The following is a 21,246-nucleotide window of genomic DNA, read 5'->3' on the forward strand; positions in this document are numbered from 1 at the left end:
AATCATCAAATTAATGACAATGATAACACGATCACATGCTTAACTTGTTACAGACAAATATACACAATACACCTTTTACCTGACATCCTGTCAGAAAACACTGGAATTTAGCCTACACCTAAAAATTTCCATGTATGGTGGATCCTAGATGCACTCCAGCTGTCGATGGTGTACTGCCCACAACTCAACAATGGCCTCTGGGAACAGACATAAATAAAAAGTTGTGTAATGTTCAATCTCACATCCTGTCCAACCTTTTGGAATGAGGTCTGTCACACTAGGTGTTTTGGCAAGATGCACTCCAGAAAACATGCCTGTCACCTTTTCATTGACATTGACATTAATTTTAATGTAAATCAAATTAATTTGATTTGCATTAATTAACATTAATTATGTGTAACCACATAATTTCCTCAGGGATTAATAAAGTATTCTGCATGTGTCATTTAGTTCACTAATTAGTAGCATTTACCTTCACGACAGTGGTGATGTCTTTCAATTTGTAGCACAGCAAGTTTTTTGTGTTTATGATTCTGTGAGAATCGCTCCACATGGTTTACCCAAAGTATGTTGATTTCCTCAAAATCAAATTTAAAATGCGCCCTTATATCTGCTCCTCCCAAGCCTTGACATTCTAGATGTCTCATCCAAGTTTTTATAAATCTCAAAATACCTAAAAATTGTCTTTGTGTCCTTGCATGATGATACTGTAACTAGTTTTGTATTTTTGCAAATATTTTGTTGACTCTTCATAAATAAAGGGGGTTTTCACATACTTCACTCAAGTAAAATTGTTAAAAGTTAAATTGTCTACATTCCCCACTGGTTCCTGGTCCCTAAAAAGGTACCGTCTGAGCAGAAGCAGATGTAGATTAAAGTTGTTGTAATATGATGGCATTAACAGGACTCTAACAGTGTGAATACACAGTCATCCCAAAGATGAGGTGCAGTGAGGGTGACACGAAAACTTTCAGTGCATGCAAAATGACATCATTGCACTGAAAGATCCTCATTTTACACTCGGCTCCACTAAAATCCCATCTTGATGCAGTCTGGCCAGTTTAAAATACGTGTTCTTGCACAAAAGCACAACCAGAATACCATAGTAAAATGTCATGTGATTGAAAAGGTGAGACTGTGATGAAGATGATGTACATATGACAAAAATTAAATTTTTGCAAGAAATGCATTTTGAAAGTACACATAGTGTACTTTCTGTGGTGCAGTTTGTTAGCCCGAGTACATAAGCATACGCCGACAGATGTTCACCATCAGAGAAGCATGTACAAACTTAACGGTTCTTGATTCAGAGCCCAAATGTCAGAGTAAAGGAAGGCTTTCAGAATGTAAAGTGCGTATTGTTGTTAGCTGTAATAAAATCCCAGTGGGAACAAAATGTACACTAAAGTCCTTATTATCCAAACTGTTCCACATCCTGTATCTGTGTCTACACCGAGTCAAAGCAACATGACGTATAATGGGGTTTTTCAGATGAGTGTGTCAAGGACTGATAACAACTACGTAACACTGACACGATAACCTGTAAACATGCTGTGTACTCAAATGCATCTTTTGATATTTCAGAGGGCTGATAAAGGGACTGTGGGAGCTTTTCTATCTGTTACACCCAATAATTCTGACATGAAGCTGATGCTAATGACACTTACTAGAGAATTTTGTCAAACATCAGAAAACCTGCTCACAAAGGATTGGATCAATGGGTCAGTGAGTCCAAAGACTAAGCACAACGATCCTTCTAACATCTTTAAATGTAATGACCAATATTTTACATCCTGTTATGTTCCCTCCATTCATCCGCTAAAATTTAAAATTTGGGTTAAAACTTTTCAAACTTCAACATGGCATGTGTAAACATACTAGTTTTCTTAAGTAAGCCTAAATTATTTCTGTTTCAGAATCTTATTGTCAAGAACAACAAAATTGTAATCAAACCCGTCCTGAAAAAAATACTTTTTTATTAAGCCACAGCTGTGCAAATGATCTAGTTTAACTTGAAATCCACAAAACTTGTGAAATAAGTTAAAACTGAGGATTATCTTTCAACTTACACAGACACATTGTGCCAAAACCAAAAGAAATCAGTTTAGACTTGAGAAAAAGACTTGCTGAGGCTCAGAAAGCTGGAGCTAAAAATACAACATTAACAAAAATTTTCCAGGTGTCAAGAAGTGGAGTGAGAAGGATCATCGATACATTCAAAGACAGCCAGACAGTACAGAACAAGCCTGGCAGAGACTGGAAGGAATAGATCTCAAAGACTGGACAGAAAACTAGTGAGAGACGTGTCTAAAGACCCCAGAACAACCAACTCCTAGCGAACCTCGTCCCCACAGTGAAACACGGTGAGGATGCTTCATAGTGGAAGGAAACATGAAGAAAGAAAATGTGACAACCCTGAAGGAAAACATCAAGCAGTCAGCAGCAAAACTGTGCTTGGGTCTTCACTTTGTCTTCCAACATAACTGCAAAACAAAACAGACGTGGCTCCTTCAGGAGGCGATGAAAAACCAGCTCACAATGAGCATTACTGACTGGCCTGTACAAAGTCCTGACCTGAAGCCTGCTGAACATCTGTGGAGGGAACTGAAGACCGAGCTCCATAAAAGATGATCGTCAAATCTGGAGGTGCTTGAGAGTTTTGCAAAAGAAGAATAGGCTGGGGTTACTCGGTTCAGGCTGTTATCCAACAGAGACCACACACAGCTGACTGTTAGCATCAGTGACACTAACAATTCTGACCCTGCTAGTTTTGTGTTTTTGCAAAGTAAGAAGTAATGTGAGCATTCAAAATAAAACTAGGATGTTTGAACACGCTGTTTTAAACATTCCTGCTCTGTTTAATGAAATGTTCATTGAGCGACTAATGACCCACAGTGAAGTGATCATATTAGCCAGTGAAAGAGTGACATTATTCCATTTTTACCTATAACAGTTGTGGCCGATCTGTGTTTAATTCTGGGTAACTCACTCTTACTGCTTAATCAGTCTCTCTGTAGCTACTTAGAGTTGTGTTGCTGGCATATGCGACGTGCTTCTGACAAAAATTGATTAGTGTATTAATCTTTTGTTAATCTGTCAGCACAAGGAGTGAACTAAAGGAATTTTTGTTTGATACGATATCTCTGGCCTCAAACGTTCCAGCCTTGGGACTCTCCTCCATCTCTGCCATCTCTGTATCTTGGTGGCCTTGACGACTTTCTTGCCCGTGTGCACTTGTGTTTGCAGCCACGTGGTGATTAGAAAGCTGAGATTACGAACGGGACCGGGACAAGATGTTGGTCACTAGAAAAATCTCAGCAATCAAAATTCATAAGGAATTATTTCTAATTTTATTCCATTTAAGAAGACATAAATGTTATATGCTGAAAGGTTTCAAAAAACACCTGAAGCTCTCGGGGGCTTATTTCAGGTGTCTCTCTGTAAGAGGCTGATTCATCAGTGGGAGGTTCCCATCAGGTAGCTCCTCCAGCCCTCCTCTCTACCCCACTGGTTCCTGGTCCCTAAAAAGGTACCGTCTGAGCAGAAGCAGATGTAGATTAAAGTTGTTGTAATATGATGGCATTAACAGGACTCTAACAGTGTGAATACACAGTCATCCCAAAGATGAGGTGCAGTGAGGGTGACACGAAAACTTTCAGCACAAGGAGTGAACTAAAGGAATTTTTGTTTGATACGATATCTCTGGCCTCAAACGTTCCAGCCTTGGGACTCTCCTCCATCTCTGCCGTCTCTGTATCTTGGTGGCCTTGACGACTTTCTTGCCCGTGTGCACTTGTGTTTGCAGCCACGTGGTGATTAGAAAGCTGAGATTACGAACGGGACCGGGACAAGATGTTGGTCACTAGAAAAATCTCAGCAATCAAAATTCATAAGGAATTATGTCTAATTTTATTCCATTTAAGAAGACATAAATGTTATATGCTGAAAGGTTTCAAAAAACACCTGAAGCTCTCGGGGGCTTATTTCAGGTGTCTCTCTGTAAGAGGCTGATTCATCAGTGGGAGGTTCCCATCAGGTAGCTCCTCCAGCCCTCCTCTCTACCTGGGTGTGGACAGCAGGAAGGATCCAAATAAAGAGAGACGGACGGCTCACAGAGACACCATCACCAGACAGCCTCCTTAGCAGCAGCCTCCACCCTCCTCATCCTCCAACAGAGCTCCAGAAGGTAAGACGAGCTGCACGAGTAGAACAATAAAGAGTCACTGACGGGCATCTCTGTGGCTTTAACAGGATAAATAACAGACAGACGAAGGAGTGGGCAAAACTCGCACACTGACTTTTAGAACTTTTAAATGCCGAGTCCTCCTTTTAAAGGATAAATTCAGGGTTTTCGTTGTTTTTTTTGCTCATGATACGCATTCCTCCAGTCTTTTATTCATATTGTTATGTTTCTCTTCTTTGAAGTTTGGTGTTTAATGAGAAAATAAACTTAGATTCAGAGAGGAAATGTGCCAAGTGTTGGTGCAAGGAGACAAATTTCACTGACAGCTGAAGGAGCATGGAGATGTTTAACTCGCACAGTGATGATTGTTCAGTTAGTCTGTTTCTGTGACATCTTCAGAGTCATAATTTCAAACATTCTGCATGCTGGGATTTTCCTAACCTTACAGATGATGTACAGTAATAACTCCAAGTGTTACCATTTGATGTTTGTGCTACTTTCTGTCCAATCACAGACGTCCAACTGTGTTTTTTTTTCTTTCAGGTCTTTGTCAGGCGATTGGTTCCCTCCAACATGCTGTGCCCACTGCTCTTCCTGTCTGCATTCATTGTACTGGCAGGTAAGCATGCACCGCAGCTACTTTAAAAGTATCCTTACTAGGGATGGGTACCGGTACACCGGTTCTGACATAAACGGTAGTAACCAGACCAAAAAGCAGCGCACATTTCGGTGCTTTATTTCGGTGCTTTTTTTTCCCTGAGCTGTGATACACTTTAGATTCTAGCCAATCATTTTACGTTTCCGAGGATAGTAGGCGGGTCCAGGTACGTACGTTCTTTTAGAGCAGAGCTACAGATTAAAAATGTCCAAGGTGAAGCGTTCAAAAGTGCTTTAAGCTGATACTGTGATACTGTGCAAAGGAGGCAACACCTCGAATCTGATGAAACACCTGGCGACGCATAGCGTTTTTTTAAAAGCCGAGAAATGCGCCGTATTTGATGGCAGCAGCAGCCGAGAGGAGAGTCCTGGCCCCTAGCCCTGCCAGTGTAGCAGAAATGATGAGGATGATGATGCAGCAGCAGCCGTTCTTCTCTGCGTGAGTAGCTTAATGTTGTTCGTGTGTAGTTTACGTTGAGTAGGCTAACCACGTTATTACATTAATGCATGTAAGGTGAACTAGCAAACATCATCATAGCTACATGCGGGTGTCTTCTTGTTTGATGGCAGATACTCCCTTCACCCTGGCCAAAAAGGCTAAAATGACCAAAGAAAAAGTGGGAAACCTCACTCATGTCATTGCCTGGCCCTATTTGGTTCATAACAGACAGAAAGAACATTACCTTAAAAAGGTACAAGAGGTTTTTGGACAAAGTTGGTGTTTTTTCCATTGTTTAAGCACTGCTTCCAGCCAAGAGTGATACCATACATGCCCCATAGCTGCAGAAAAAGGCTAACATTGTTGTCTTTTTACAAAAAACAGCTGAACATGAGAAGTTTTTGGACCAATTTTGTGATCTCCATTCTTTAAGCACCGGTTTGAGCACCGTTTGAGCACCGGCACCGTTTCAAAAGTACCGATTTGGCACCGGTATCGGATAAAACCTAAACGATACCCATCCCTAATCCTTACTAGACTTGAGTATTTGGTGATTAGTATTCAGGAACTGATAATCAGAGACTGAGGAACAAAGACCAAATGACCTGAAGTAAGGAGGGACAGTGAAGGCCATTTGAAGTGCTGATAATCTGACAAACATGGACAGATTTTCCTGGGATCCTTGCTTTCATATCTTTATTTTAGAATAAACAATCATACAAACAAACAAGCATTTTTAAAGAGTTCAAGGGATGTAGATCTCTGTCATCCGCCCATCCATCAATCTGATGGTTCATTAATTACATTCAACACGACTCCCTGAACTCTTTCAAACCCCCTGTCTTGTCTTTTAGTTTCTATGTTTTTCTCGTGGAAGGTTTGGCGCGTTTGACAATGCTATGGTCTTTTTTGCATTGAAAACACTGAGCTCTACTAACATTTTGCTCACATTTAACATGTTTGTGTCCTTCAGGGTCCAAACACACTAAATATAGTTTTGGGTCTATGTGGAAGAAATTATTTCCTGTTTTCTGTTCACATTCAATTTAACTCACTCATCTTAAACTTTTCACGTAATAACTGAACATTTCAAGTCCTGTTTTATGTTAATATTGAGTTATTTTCATGGCATTTTGAACTAATAAGACTCAGACAAATTATAACCCCTAGTCCTGATCCTAAACTTGAGTTACTAAATTGAAATTTAAAGACAATAAACCAAAAGTGTCACTTGCAGTTAACTGACAGCATTTTTTTCAGTGGCAGAAACAAGCTTCCATATTTACTGGATGCAGGAAGATAAAACTGTACCATGGGGAAAATATGGCTCGCTACACACAAAAATAGCAGTGTGTGTGTGAAGAGAAAGGCACTGTAGAGAAATATATAGTACTAAAAGTTTAAACTTCAAGCACTTCAGTTGTTAAACATTTTTCAGTTTTACTAAGGTCACCAATACAAATATCTGCTCTCTTTTAGAATAATATATTAATGCTTATAAAACAGAAAAGATGTGTTAAGATATCTGCAGCCAGCCAGGAGAAAATCAGCAAATAAAGTTGAGAATCTTTTTTTTTCTTAACTGATACTCAGAGAAATACAAAAACATTACTTTGAGTTTGATTCCATAAAAAGTGACAAAAACATTAGCGTCCATCGTGCGTGGGAAGAAAACTTCTTTTTACAGCGAAAAAAACCCCCTAAACTTCCAAGCAAGCACCGAGTAGCTACCACATAATGGGAATCTCACAGAGAAACTCGCGGATTCTTCAACTGACCGCAGCACACCTGCACCAGGGCAAGCATCCGCCTACCCTACTCCTGCTTCACAGGTGAAAATAGAGCAAAAGGACCGCTGAGTCTTTGATTTTATTTATTTTCTGCTGTGTTTTACTTGCATCTATTTGAAAGAGTGAGTGTAAACACAAAATAATATTTTATTTTATGTGCTGGAATGTGCAGAAAATAGGTTTAAATGTTAAACTAATTTATTCAAGTCAGAGAATGGTGCATATAATTTAAGTTTTGCTTGATGCAAAAAGTTAAAAGATTAAAACTAATAAAACAAGCTTTAAAAAGAGACTTTTCCATTTGATTACATTTTGTATGATGGATTATGCAGAAAAAGTAGAATTGGGCTGAAAGATCTATCGCTTTATCACCTCTTCAGGTTGTAAATCGTGTTTTTAAAAAGTAACTAAGTAACTAAGTAATTAATTACTTTTGAAAATAAGTAATCAGTAAAGTAACGGCATTATTTTTTGGGGAGGTAATCAGTAATTAGTTACTGATTATTTTTTTCAAGTAACTTGACCAACACTGCTCGCCATACAGAGGTCCGAGGGATCTCCCAGAAATGGCCAAGCTCATTTCTGGAGAATAGGTGACTGATTTCATACCTGCTGATCTCTTACCCAGTGCAGGTTAGGTTTGCAGTATTAGTTACCATCATGATATGCCCCAGTCACACTTTCACAGGACAGGAAACCCGGCGTAAATAAGATTGAATCCTGCTTCGTAGTGGACCTCCAGTCTTTGCATTTGGAGTATTTTCCCTGTCCATATCTGTCTGTTACTGGTTTTTCAGCTTCACCCTGATTATCTGTGAGTCCCTGTCATGTATTTCATACATTTTGTTTTACTTTGTTTTAGCCTCACTGGCACTCTGAATGTTATCAACTCAACATATTCAGATCAAAACAGCTCTCATTCTCTTTTCCAAACACTGCATAGCTGATCTATACGATGCAATATCTGAAGTTACAACATAGTAACATTTCTGTACTTTAGTGTTTAGGCCTGTCGTGAGAGTACATGTTAATGTACTACCGTAACATAGATAAGACTTCATAAGTCCCCATATATCCATCAACCCTATTTCTTTAGCAAAATAATTTGAATAGTTGTTTTACACCAGCTATGAGACTGATCATGACCTATCCGGCTGTCCATCGCTGCATCGAGTATGCTCTGCTATTACAAATAAGAGTGTAAAGTGAGTAAGTAATAAAAAAGTTAAGTCTACTATACCCATCCATATAAGTTCCCCAAGTTTAACTTGTAATCTACCCTCCTTTTCCAAGATTTTGGCAACTTGTACGAATACTTTGTTTCTACAAACGCGTGAATATGAACCTTTGTTTGTCCTAACAGCTAACAAGCTGCAGCTCACACCTCTCACGTGTGTCTGTGTCTTCAGGTGCTCAGCAACAGACAATCAGTGAGTCTTCAGTGTTGGACATCAGCTCATGTCCCATCACATATTATGGACAGAAGTACGAGAAGCTCTATGTGAGTAGGATGAAGCCTGATGTTTTAGCAGAGCTTTATGTGTTGTTGCTGTTTAATCTCCACCTGTAGCAGAGATGATGTTTGCAGACTGAGTGAAGAGTTCAGAGATCAGCGTCTTATTAATGTCCTCTGCAGTGATGCTGAGTATGTAACCATCACCTGATGCAGCTTCCTGAAGAAGAGCGAGAGCTCTGACTGAAACCTGAGCACCAACAGTTCAGCTGTACATGACAGAAAAACCCACAAAATATTTTGCTATTTGATTTGTTGTGTCTCTGATTTTTACAGGTGAACTTCACAAGACGAGACATTGTGATGTGTTTTGACAAGTTTTACAACCCTGGGAATGAAGGCGACTGCATCATGGGGAGCTCACCTGACAAATGGAGAGCAGTTCTTTCTATAGTTCAAGCAGATTCTTTTCTTGAACGTTGGATTAGAAATAAAACAAAAACAATTCAGAACAGTTTGAGATGCAGTGTGCAAATAACCATGCCGATCAACAATTTAACGGTGAGTCCTGCTCTGTATCACAAAGCCTGAAGGGTGTGCCTAAAATTAATAGTTTCAATCAACACTGAAAACAAACATAAAATGAAAAATGTTTTTTTTATTTTTTAAAGGGACATTGTAGACTAATTAACATGAGTATGTCAGATGCAGCCGTACAGGCTAGTTTTCACCTGAAGGGTGAAGGAAAACCAAAGATGCAAAGGCATCTAAGCGTACACAGGAGACAGGACCAACGCATGTGAATGGTAAAAGTAATGCATAATCATAACCAAACAAACTAAACATCAAAAGCAACTATTAAAGATTGAAAACAGAAGCACTTTAAGACAATACAGACCATGAAAACAGAGACTTGCATGGATACCACTTCAGTATATGACAACATGTTGGATTATGATCGTGTTTGTTTAAAAATCACTTTTTCTGCTATTTTTGTTGCTAGCAGAAGGATTGGTCTGATGATTGGTTATATAATCACCTGATTTAAAAACATGTGTGATGACTGTAGTTTTTATAGCATATGGAAACACTCCATTATGAAATTCAAAATGTTTTAGCAATGCAGCTCAACAGGCCCAATGTTAATGTTGTGAACCTGAGCTTTTCTAAACAGTTTCAGATGAAACTTCTTCACAGTGACTGAATCTTTCCTGTTAACCTGTTTACAGATGATCTTAAACCTATTCAACTTTGGGACAGAAGCAGCTCTGAGTTTGGAAGCACGTGGCACTGGTTTAGTGGCGGTGAGTCTGTGTGTATATGAACAATAACACTTTGACGTAATATGTTAAATACTTTATATTTAATGCCAACATTTGTGTCTGTTTTCAGCTTGATGTCAGTTCTTTCTGCTCTGTGATTATAACATTAGCTGTGTTCGTTTCTGTTTAGCTCCATACTCGGGTCAGTGATGTCGTAATCAACAAATTAGCGGTTAATAACATTGTTTACAACAGTCTCAAAATGATACCATAGATATCAGTGGATGCAGACACTCAGGTTAGTGAATCTTAAACTCCTACCGTGACTTTGGGATTATGTAATTCTGAAAGATTTGATTGTTACTGTTTTATTTGCACTTACAGTTGGAAAACTGTTGAACTAAAGTGAAGCCTCTCTTCCCAGGTACTGTGTATAAACCTGGTACTGTGGTCAACTGTGGACCCAGAAATCTGCTCCAATGTCACCTGTTCTGAGACTGCAACCCTCCAGACCTCTGGTTGTGGTCCATTGGAGTATTGTCAAGGCAACGGCATGTAAATATTTTCTCTTCATATTTTGTTACTAAAAGGTTCTACAGTGAAATAACTTAAGAAATAGAGGGTCCCCTGGGGTAACCTTCTTTGGCAGCAACTCATGGTGATGTTTGTGGTTGGTTGCCTTTGTTAGCTGTGTGTTGGACACCAGGTTGGCCTCCACCTGCACTGTGACCGGCCCCACTGTCATCGACGTCCACGGCCATATGAACTCCATCCAGGATCGCTGTGCGTACTCTCTGTTCTCAACTCCGTTACTCCCAGATTTCCTTGTTCTGGGGAACTTCAGGGACAGACGTCGTAAAGATGTGAGCTTTTTGGACAGTGTGACGCTGCGTGTGGACGGGCATGACATTCACCTGGAACAAGGTGGGAGAGTTCAGGTAAGCGACCTACAGCCACGGTTCATGCGTCAGAGTGGAGTCTGATCCAAAGTCCTCCCTCATCCTCTGCTGTGTCTCCTCGCATCGTTCTTCTCAGGGCTGTTAGAAGCAGTTCTTTCAGAGCTGCTGAACTCAGTGGTTGTTGCTGTGAAATCAGCCTGTTTGTGTGTTTGACATGTTTCACTCAGTGTTTCCTCCACTTTGTCTCTGCTGTGATGCAGCTGGACGACTCCACACTGACCCTCAGCAGCTCACCTCAGTTGGTTCATGGTGTGCAGCTCTCTAAGGACCAAACTGGAGTCACTGCCGAACTCACCAACCTCAACATCTCTGTCTTCTTTGATGGCAACACCGCACAGATCCTCTTAGAAGGTACAGAAAATAAAGTTTAACTCATGTAATGTAAACTGTAAACTGTGCTGTTATTTATTGAGCTGCTGTGTTCCTCCAGTTTGAATATTGATGCTGATCTGACTCATTCTGTCCTGATCCTGTGCAGGACCTGCTGGTTCATCTGTGGAGGGTCTGTGTGGAAACTCCAGCAGCTCTCTGAGTGACCTGAGGCTCTCTGAGTACAGCTCCACCAGGTAAGACCTCATCACAAGCTCAGAGTCCCTCTGACTGCTGCTGCTGATGTTGCAGATATTCTGTTTGTATGAATGAGCCTGAACTTTGTTGTTTGTCGCCCCCTAGCTGTGAGATGCAGTACAGTGAGCCTGCTGACACCACGATCGACTGCACCAGTGTGACTGAACGGTGAGCAGACTGATCCACAAGGCAGGATCTGTTTACCCTTTGACGTAATAAAAAACATGTGTGTTGATCTGTCTTGTAAATTACATGGTACATCACATGTGACTGTAGCATAGATGGAAGATAAACACAACTGATTACAGATTATTATTTTATTGTCTTCAATTTTGTTTCTCTATCTGTGGTACAGCTGTAATCTCCTGAAGGAGGCGCCCTTCTCCTCCTGTAACACTGACATCGACCCAGAGCCCTACATAACCGCCTGCACCGACACTTTGTGTAAATATCCTGCAGTGGACGGACTCAACTGTCAGTTCCTGAAGGCCTACGCCAGAGCCTGCAGTCTACACAACCACACTCTGGATGGCTGGACATCAAATACCGGCTGCTGTAAGATGTTAATAAGACCTTAATAAGACGTCAGATTGTCACTGATTTCTAGAATCGATTCAATTCTGATTCGATTCGATTTGATTTGAATCGGGGAAATTTGGCCTCAGACAGTCAGAAATATTATAATTCAGATCATGCATCGGTACATTTCTATATTTTTATATCTATAAAAAGAAAGCTGACACTTGCGAGACTTTATCAAAGGTGTAAGCATCACAGCAGATACCTTTGTGTCAAAGTAACTGAGGATAAAACACAGAAAAACATGAAGGTGATTTTCCTGGCCTGAGATTTTATAAAAATATTCTGTAGTAGATCAAAAACGAAAGAAACCCATTAATCAGCATATGAACATTACCTGATGCTGCTGAAGTGAAGCAGAGCAAAGTTACAGAGGTTTTATTAGAGACACAGCTAAACGTTTTGCAATTTTGCACAATTTTAAAAAGTTTAAATTTGTTCAGTAGCCTATTGAACAGCAGAAATTAGCTTTTCTTTTCGGAAGTAAGTAAAAGGAAAAAAACAGCGTCCAACAGTGCTGTAAACAATGGTAGACTTGTGCGCAAGCGAATAATGAAGAAAACAGATTTTTAGACTGGAAACTTGTTAGCAGAGACGGGTCTTCCAGCAGAATCTGCATGAATATTGAAGATACTTATTATCTAGACGGAGGAATAATCACACGTGGGGCATCGGCTTTCATGGGAACATTCACACCAAAAGGTGACTTTGTTTATTGAACTCTCGCGTATACTCCGCAGCATAACAGGAAGCATCCTTTCAAAATAAAATCACAACAGATGACAATGAGGGCATACCTATTAACTAGCTCAACAAAACTGTTCTTGAAGTAGACTGAGAGAGAGAGAGAGAGAGAGAGCTGTGCATGAAGTGTGATTGTATCGTGGTGGAAGCAAAACAGCAAAAGTAAGAGGGAATTCACGTCGATGTTTATCAAATGTGAAGTGTAGTTTGCTGCTTCTTTTGTGCTGGTTCAGTGAAAACCTGCAGCTTCGGAATCTAGCGTAAAAAATACGTACACACAAAGCGTGGACCCGCCGAAACATCAGAATCCGTGCCGTCGGGTGAGAAAGGCAACATCTCACTAATTCTGATCCTGATCCGCGGGTCCGCGCTTTGTGTTTACGTCTTTGTGCAGAATCCATGTACCTGCTCTCATTTACTGTTTTAGCTGTTTGGTGGTTGTTGAAATTTTGTGAGGTTTAACCTGAGATTCTGGCTTTTCGGGCAAATTAAAATTTAGATTAAAAAATCGATTCAGGATTTTAATGAATCGATATCACGTTATCCAAGCTAGAATCGATTTTAATCGATAAATCACTAATCAAAACCCACCCCTATTAATAAGCTCTCCTTTGTTAAAGAACTGAACTGTGGAGTTTTAGAGCTCCCATGTTGTCAGGATAATACATCAGTGTGTTCCTCTGTAGCCTCTGAGGCCTTCTGTCAGGACAGGACCTGCAGCGATCACGAGTTCTGTGGTGAGAAGACGGTCAGTGGTGACACTCGCTGCTTTTGTCGGGCCATTTTTGCCTCCAAGTACCAAGAAAACAACTCTTTGGGTACGACAGCTGTGACATCACCATGACAACAGGGCTGAATAATGGAGGAAAACTTCTAACTGTGATTTTTCTGACTGATATTGTGACGTTCAGGTGATGCAACGGTCTGCAAGGAGAACTCTGCTTCACTAACTCTGGTCGGTTGTCTCCTGGAGGACAAAGACATCAATTACTCTGCTTTACAGCTCAACGACCCGACCTGCAGGGGTCAGGTGGACGAGCTCACCCACATGGTGACCTTCAGCTTCAACAGCAGCAACAGATGTGGGACGGTGGTCACGGTGGGTTTCATCTCCTGCTGTTTAAGCTTTGATCTCTGTGAATTCTAAAATTTTTGGTCATCTGAAGTTTATACCAGTCAGTCAACATCTTAAACAGTATCAGATGTTAAAGATGAAACAATGAAGAACTTGCTTAGTATCTGATTATGTGACCCTGCAGACCAACAACAGCTACATCATCTATAAGAACACCATCAGGAGCCAGAATTACTCTGACGTCATCACTCGCAAAGACCAAGTCCAGATCGACTTCTCCTGTGTTCACAGTCAGCCGAACATCAACACTGCAACCTTCAGAATCAGAGACTGGTTTGTAGTGGCTGCTAGGTATTGTTTGAATATTTGTTAAAATGTGGGCATTGCTAACAGTGCAAGTATTTTAAGATGTTGGGATTAGGGCTGCTCGATTATGGCAAAAATGATAATCACAATTATTTTCACTGAAATTGAGATCTCGATTATTTGACGATATTTATTTAACCCTTACGACCTACTATAGAACCAAGTCCGCCAGAGCTTATATTATTTTTTTACATGTTGTAGTGCCATTTGTGGGAGCATTTCAAGTTGCTATACAACTATTATAGCCCATATTTTAATAATATGTATGCATTAAGTCCATAGTAACTACATTAATTGCAAAAAAGTGCAATAAACTACAAAAAAAATTGAAAATCATTTTTGTTTTGTTTACATATATTTCTACTTGGAGAAATTTAAGAGGTTTATCCCTCAAAACTTTAAATACAAAAAAGTTGCAAAAAATAGTTTACAACAACAGGAAATTTATTTTGAGTGTCTTCATAGTTTTATTTTGGAGATACACCAATTTTTATATACTGCAGGAAAAACGAAAAAACAATCCTAGCATGTGCATGAAAATAAACTATTTCCAGCAGTGCAATTCGAGTTCTAAGCATCCCAGAAACTATTCAGAAAAGTCAAACATGACCAGTATAGGCTTTTAAGCCCTACAAGTAAAAAACTACATTTTCCGCGAAAATGACGTCATTTCCGGTTTCGGGCAGGAAATGGCGGACATGCGATAGTTCCCGCTGACGTCTGTTTCACTGTGGGAAGTGTTACGAACAGCTGATCGGATCGGCAAAGCGTGTTTCTGGAATATTATGTTTTTGTTCCTGCAAGTGCTTTTTATGCAATTTTTGCAAAGCTTTATGTGGAAGGAAACCGTGACCGAGGACAAGCTGATGGAATAAGATGTAAGTACAACTCCTCTGGTTTCATATGCAAAAAAAACTTATTGCGCTAGCTTACACGGCTCAGGGTTCTTCAGGGATTTAAAAATAGTTACGCAAAACGGAGCGTGCTGCTCTGACTGGATTTAAAGGGTAAACAATGACTTTAAAAAATAATATAAAATAGTGTGCAACACCACTGAAGTTTTTTTTAACCTCTCTTTTCAACCAACGGCAGTCACTCTCCTCTCCAAATAACTTCTGCTTAGCTTTCCGAGCTTCCCTCGGGTCCTCTTAATCAGCGGTCTCCACCCTTTTTTGCGCCACGGACTGGTTTATGCCCGACAATATTTTCACGGACCGGCCTTTAAGGTGTTGCGGGTAAATGAGGGAGGGGCTAATAATCGGCTCAGTCATTTTTAATGATCGTTGAAAGCCCAGATCGTAATCGTGATTAAAATTCGATTAATTGAGCAGCCCTAGTTGGGATTGTTGTTAACAACGGTGTAAATGTGTGCATTCTGCAGGTCCGTTGCACAGTGCATCACATCTGGAGCTTGGAATTACACTCTGACTATCAAGGCCTACACTGATGCTGGCCGCACACAACTTGTGGAGTGGAACAGTGAATTGCAGTTGAACGAGAAAATCTGGATGGTGTTGAAGACCGATGGCTTGGATGGAAGCATGGTCAGTGTGGTGACCGACTCCTGCTGGGCAACTGGCAAGGCATCACCCACCAGCAGTCCAAGACATGATCTGATCATTAACGGGTGAGAGAAACTCAGAGGTGGTGGTTGCTCGCTGCTGCTCAGAGATTAATTCAACTCCTTTTGATCACTATTATGGACTCCTGAACAAAGTTTATTTTCCTGCTTATGAACAGCTGTGCAAACCCTGCTGACCCGACGGTGCAGGTGGAGGAAAATGGACTGGCAACCTCCACTTACTTCTCCTTCAACATGTTCCGGTTCACTGGGGGCTCTAGTGACATCTTCCTTCACTGCCAACTCCACCTGTGTCCCAAACAGGGGAACAACTGCATCCCGGTACGCAAATGTTCATAGAAAGATATACCAAATCTGGCCATCTTTTCTGATTTCATGAGACATTGCTCTGCACATAGACATTTCTCTTCAGTGTGCAAATGTTCAAACACTGAAGCGCATTATTTACTGTTCCTTATCCATAGTGTCTTTTGCTATTGATGTCCAAATAGCTTCTAGATGTCCACAGAGAATTGGTTTGCATAAAACGAGCTGTCTTTGAATACATTAAATCTCAAATCTGCTCAACAGAACTGAAGTCTGACCTTTCGCTTCGCCATTTCATCAGGTCCAGAACTTCACATTCTTTTTTCTTGGTCAAATAGTGTCTGCACAGCTTTGACTTATGATTGGGGTCAATGTCTTGTTGGTATATGAACCCACGACTAATCAGCTCCGGTCCAGAAGAGACTCCATAATGCACTAAAATGTTGTGGTAGACTTTCTTGTCCATGACACCATAGATTTTTTTTTTCCTAATTTGCCCGAGCTGTTAGATATGGGTGCAGTGCATCAAGCATTAACCCTTTAAAGGCGGTCGGAGCAGCAACGCTCCGTTTTGCGTAACTATTTTTAAATCCCTGTAGAACCGGAACCATGTAAGCTAGCACAATAATTTTGTTTTGCATATGAAACCGGAGGGGTTGTACTTACATCTTATGCCATCAGCTTGTGCTAGGTCACGGTTTCCTTCCACATATAGCTTTGCAAAAATTGCATAAAAAGTGCTTGCAGGAACAAAAATGTAATATTCCAGAAACACACTTTGCCAATCCGATCAGCTGTTCGTAACACTTCCTACATTGAAATAGACGTCAGCGCGAACAATCGCATGTCCGCCATTACCTGCCCGAAACTGGAAGTGACGTCATTTTCGCGGAAAATGTAGTTTTTTTACTTGTAGGCCTTAAAAGCCTATACTGGTGTTTTTAAAAGTCATGTTTGACTTTATGCTTTTCTGAATAGTTTCTGTGATGCTTAGAACTCAAATTGCGCTGCTTTAAATAGTTTATTTTGATGCATATGCTGTTTTCTTTGCAAATTTGCATTATAGGATTGTTTTTCAATTTTTCTGCAGTATATAAAAATTGGTGTATCTCAAAAATAAAACTATGAAGATACTCAAATTAAATTTCCTGTGGTTGTAAACTATTTTTGCAACTTTTTTGTATTTAAAGTTTTGAGGGATAAACCTCTTAAATTTCTCCAAGTAGAAATATATGTAAAAAAACAAAACAAAAACGATGTTCAATTTTTCTGTAGTTTATTGCACTTTTTTGCAATTTATGTGGTTAATATGGATTTAATACATAAATATTATTAAAATTTGGGCTATAACAGTTGTATTGATGTATAGCAACTTGAAATGCTCCCAAAAATGGCACTACAGCATGTAAAAATATAAAGTAAGCTTTGGCGGCCTTGGTTCTATGGTAGGTCTTAAAGGGTTAACAGGTTCTTCAGCTTTTGAAAATGCTGTTTCTGATGCTGTTCATTGTTATCACCGGAATTCATCATTTTTAAAAGATGAATCGACCCATATATAATAGATGCTGATCGACTTTCAGAGACTACTATCATCAGATTCAATAAAAATGTTATAATTGGAGGGTTTTGACACAAAAGATGAAATGTTTGCTGTCAGTGGCTTCAGTCCTAAATGAATGGATCACTCTTGGTTTTGTAAAGCCTGGACTTTGTCTTTAACTTCCAGACGTGTAACACACCTGCTCGGGTACACAGATCTGCCAGTTTGACATATGAACCTGAAGCTCCAGCCTTCATCAGCGTGTCCTGGACTTATTAGGTAAGGTACAATCAGCTTTTGTGATTTACCATCATATATGTTATGTGGTGATTGCTGAAGAGAACAGTGAAGTTTAAGTAAGAAATTCAGAAAGAGGAAAAATGCCTGAGGAAACCTCACTGGTGGAGGTGGAAAGAGACATTACAGATATGTTAGCAATTTTTACTGGAGTTAAGTTTTCTGCCCACCTAAACTGATGGGTTTGTATTTCCAACTTTGCCTGATAAGCTGTTGAGTGAATAAAATGTCCTAGTTTATACAGTGGTTCAAAAAGGTGTTTCCCCCCTTCCTGATTTGCTATTTCCTTTGTAGATTTGTCACACTTAAATGTTTCAGATCATCAAAAGAATTTAAATTTAAAATTTTAAGAGGAAAAAACCTACATGGCCCTGTGTGAAAAAGTGATCGCTCCCTTAAACCTTATAACTGGTCGGGCCAAACTTAGCAACAACAGCTGAAACGAAGCGTTTACCATAAATGGCAGTCTGTCTTGTACAGTGCTGTGAATAAATTTCGGCCCGCTCATTTTTGCAGAATTGTTGTAATTTAGCCACATTGGAAGATTTTCAAGCCTAAACCACCTTTTTGAGGTCATGCTACAGCATCTCAATCAGATTCAGGTCAGGAATTTGACTTTGGCCACTCCAAAGTTTTCATTTTGTTTTTCTTAAGCCATTGAGGTGGACTTGCTGTTGTGCTTTGGATGATTGTCCTCCTGCAGAACCCAAGTGAGAATATACGGCCATCTGTTCGTGATCTCAGCTTGAGGTCAAGAATCGTTCTTTTGTGACCTCCTGGATGAGTTGCTGATGCACTCTTGCAGTAATTTTGGTAGGCTGGCCTGTGAAAGTTCATCACTGTTCGAGGTTTTGTCCATATGTGGATAATGGCTCTCACCGTGGTTCACTGAAGTCCCAAAACCTTAGAAATGGACTTCTAACCATTTCCAGACTGAGAGATGTCACCTACTTTGTTTATCAGCCGTTTCTTTGGATCGTGGTATGTTGTTTTGCTTTTTGAGATCTCTTAGCTTGCTTCAGTTTGTTAGAAAATTTCTATTTAATTACAAATACTTTTTCATACAGGGCCATGTTATCTTTGTCTAATATTTAAATTTGTTTGATGATCTGAAACACTTAAGAGTGACAAATACACAAAAAATAGGAAATTAGGAAGGGGGCAAACACTTTTTCACACCACTGTACGTCACCTGACAGTCCAGCATCAGGGCAGAGGTCATCCTCAAACACAGATGATTCCAACAGAAGAACTGGGATATGATTTGTGAAAAGGAGCCAAGGTCTGTGACAGAAAGAACAGCAGTCACAGTTTACTCTGGTTGTCTTCTCAGGTGGTTTCCACGGTGACTTTGATGGACTGACTGACCAACCGAGTGCTGACCTAATGTGACAGTGTTCGCAGAGACAAGAGACATGCTGCTTTTATCCATCTCCTTTATACTTGTACTATTTCTGCTAAAGGATGGAAAAATAAAGCGTATGGTAACCAGTCTGTGTTTTTCCAGAATTTCATTACTTCTACTTTTTGGCTCTGAAACTGTTCAGCTTGAACTCCAGTCTTTTCAGCTTTAATGAATATTTCCTGCAATACATTCAGAGGCTTTGAAAAGCTGACGGGCTTAGAAAAATGAAAAGATGTGCACTAATATTAGTGTTACAGACACCACCCATTCATTCCACATTTAAACATACAGTTGTGGTCAGAAGTTTATACACACTCATCATGAATGTCATGGTAATTTGTTTTTTTTAAATAATTTATTGGAACTGACCTTTTTCGATGGTGGAATGATGGTATAGCATACATCTTTAATTACTTTAAAAAATAAGAGCTGGGTGCTGAAGTTTGAATTTATTTGGAATTTTCTCTAATTCACACAGGGTCAAAAACTATGCATAAAGACTTAAATATATACTTACATCCTCACTAGTATTTGGTTAAATGTCTCAGAAGGTTTGACCTCAACCAAACACTTTTGGTATCCATCAACAAGCTTCTGGCATAATTCAGGCTGGATAATTGACCATTCATCATGGCAGAATTGGTAGAGTTTATTTCAATTGGTTAGTTTCCTCGCAAAGACCTGGCTTAGCTAATGTGAGCTAATGTGCTTTGAATGTGCTTCCATTTGAATCGAGTTTTCATTCGTGTTTGGGATCGTTGTCAAGTAAAAAAAAAAAAGGAGAGTCCTGTATTATTGCATCCACATTGTGTAATGTACCAGTAGCAATAGTGTAAAAGCAGCCCCAGAGCATGACGCTACCACCATGCTTGACGGCCGCTGCAGTGCTACTCCTCCAAACACACCACCTGTCATTTTGGCCAAATAGTTCAACCTTTGTCTAATAATAATAATAATGGATTGTATTTATATAGCGCTTTTCGACACCCTCATAGCGCTTTACAATTCCACTATTCATTCACTCACACACTGGTGGAGGCAAGCTACAGTTGTAGCCACAGCTGCCCTGGGGCAGACTGACAGAAGTGAGACTGCCATATCACGCCATTTAACAAATTCTTTTTATCCGGGCAAAGAGAAACTACCATTTGCAGCCCACAAGTTTTTTCTCTTTTATTTTCAGGTGCTTACTTTACCATGTAAGAACCATGTAGAACCTTCAGCGTCAAGATGTGTGAATAGATATTATATAGAACACACAGGGAGTGGGCAGAAGTTTTAACACTGATGTCCCTCTTCTAGCCAACATGCAGGACAGTTCATATGGCTAAAATATATTTTTGTAGCAGGCTGTAAATATCTTTATTTCTGTTGTAAAGTTTGACATTTTGCGTCTGTGGGAACTGACTCACTTTTGGTCACTTTTAGAACCAGTCTGAAGTGGATATTAGAGAAACTGCAGTGTTCAGTGCTTTAACATTAGCTTTATTTGTTAGCCCCAGAGGTTGATTTTGCATAATGCAGCTTGGCATGCTGCAATATTAACATACACCAGGTTACTGACAACCCTTTTTCAAGCCAAAACAGATAAGACTACATCTAAAACACAATATCCTCTTTAGCATGAGAAAAAACAAAACTCAACTCTGACCTTCCCCTTGGTCTCAATGGGTTGGCCAATTATCCAGAACATAAATCTATTGGAATTTTAAGATCAGAGCCATACCACCAGAAAACAAACATCTACTCAAACTGGCATATGGATACTATGAAACATGCATTTCTACAAGAGTCTGATTCTAAACTACCTGAATCTGATGTAAACCCGTTCCTATTGATAGAAAATCTCTTAAGACATTTACTGTGGGAGGTCCCAAAGAAATCCAAGATGACAATAATCATTCAGAGAATTCTACAAAATAAGACAAAAAACTATTTCCATATAAAAATATAAAAACAAAGATAAGAAAAGTCAACGTAAACTTAAATTATTAACTTAATATCATGTTTACATTACATAACTGACAAATTACAAACTGCAA

The 21,246-nt window shown here is 39.7% G+C and overlaps 1 protein-coding gene and 1 pseudogene across 1 annotated transcript in view; one reads left to right on the forward strand and one right to left on the reverse strand.

Moving 5' to 3' along the window:
• Window positions 1-21,246, reverse strand: part of LOC113019455 (deleted in malignant brain tumors 1 protein-like) — a 616,212-nt gene that overhangs the window by 484,253 nt on the left and 110,713 nt on the right. The gene's annotated exons all lie outside the window — the stretch shown is intronic.
• Window positions 4,106-19,291, forward strand: LOC113019463 (alpha-tectorin-like; annotated as a pseudogene).

The sequence above is a fragment of the Astatotilapia calliptera genome, chromosome 3, assembly GCF_900246225.1.
Source record: "Astatotilapia calliptera chromosome 3, fAstCal1.2, whole genome shotgun sequence".
Classification (NCBI taxonomy): Eukaryota; Metazoa; Chordata; class Actinopteri; order Cichliformes; family Cichlidae; genus Astatotilapia; species Astatotilapia calliptera.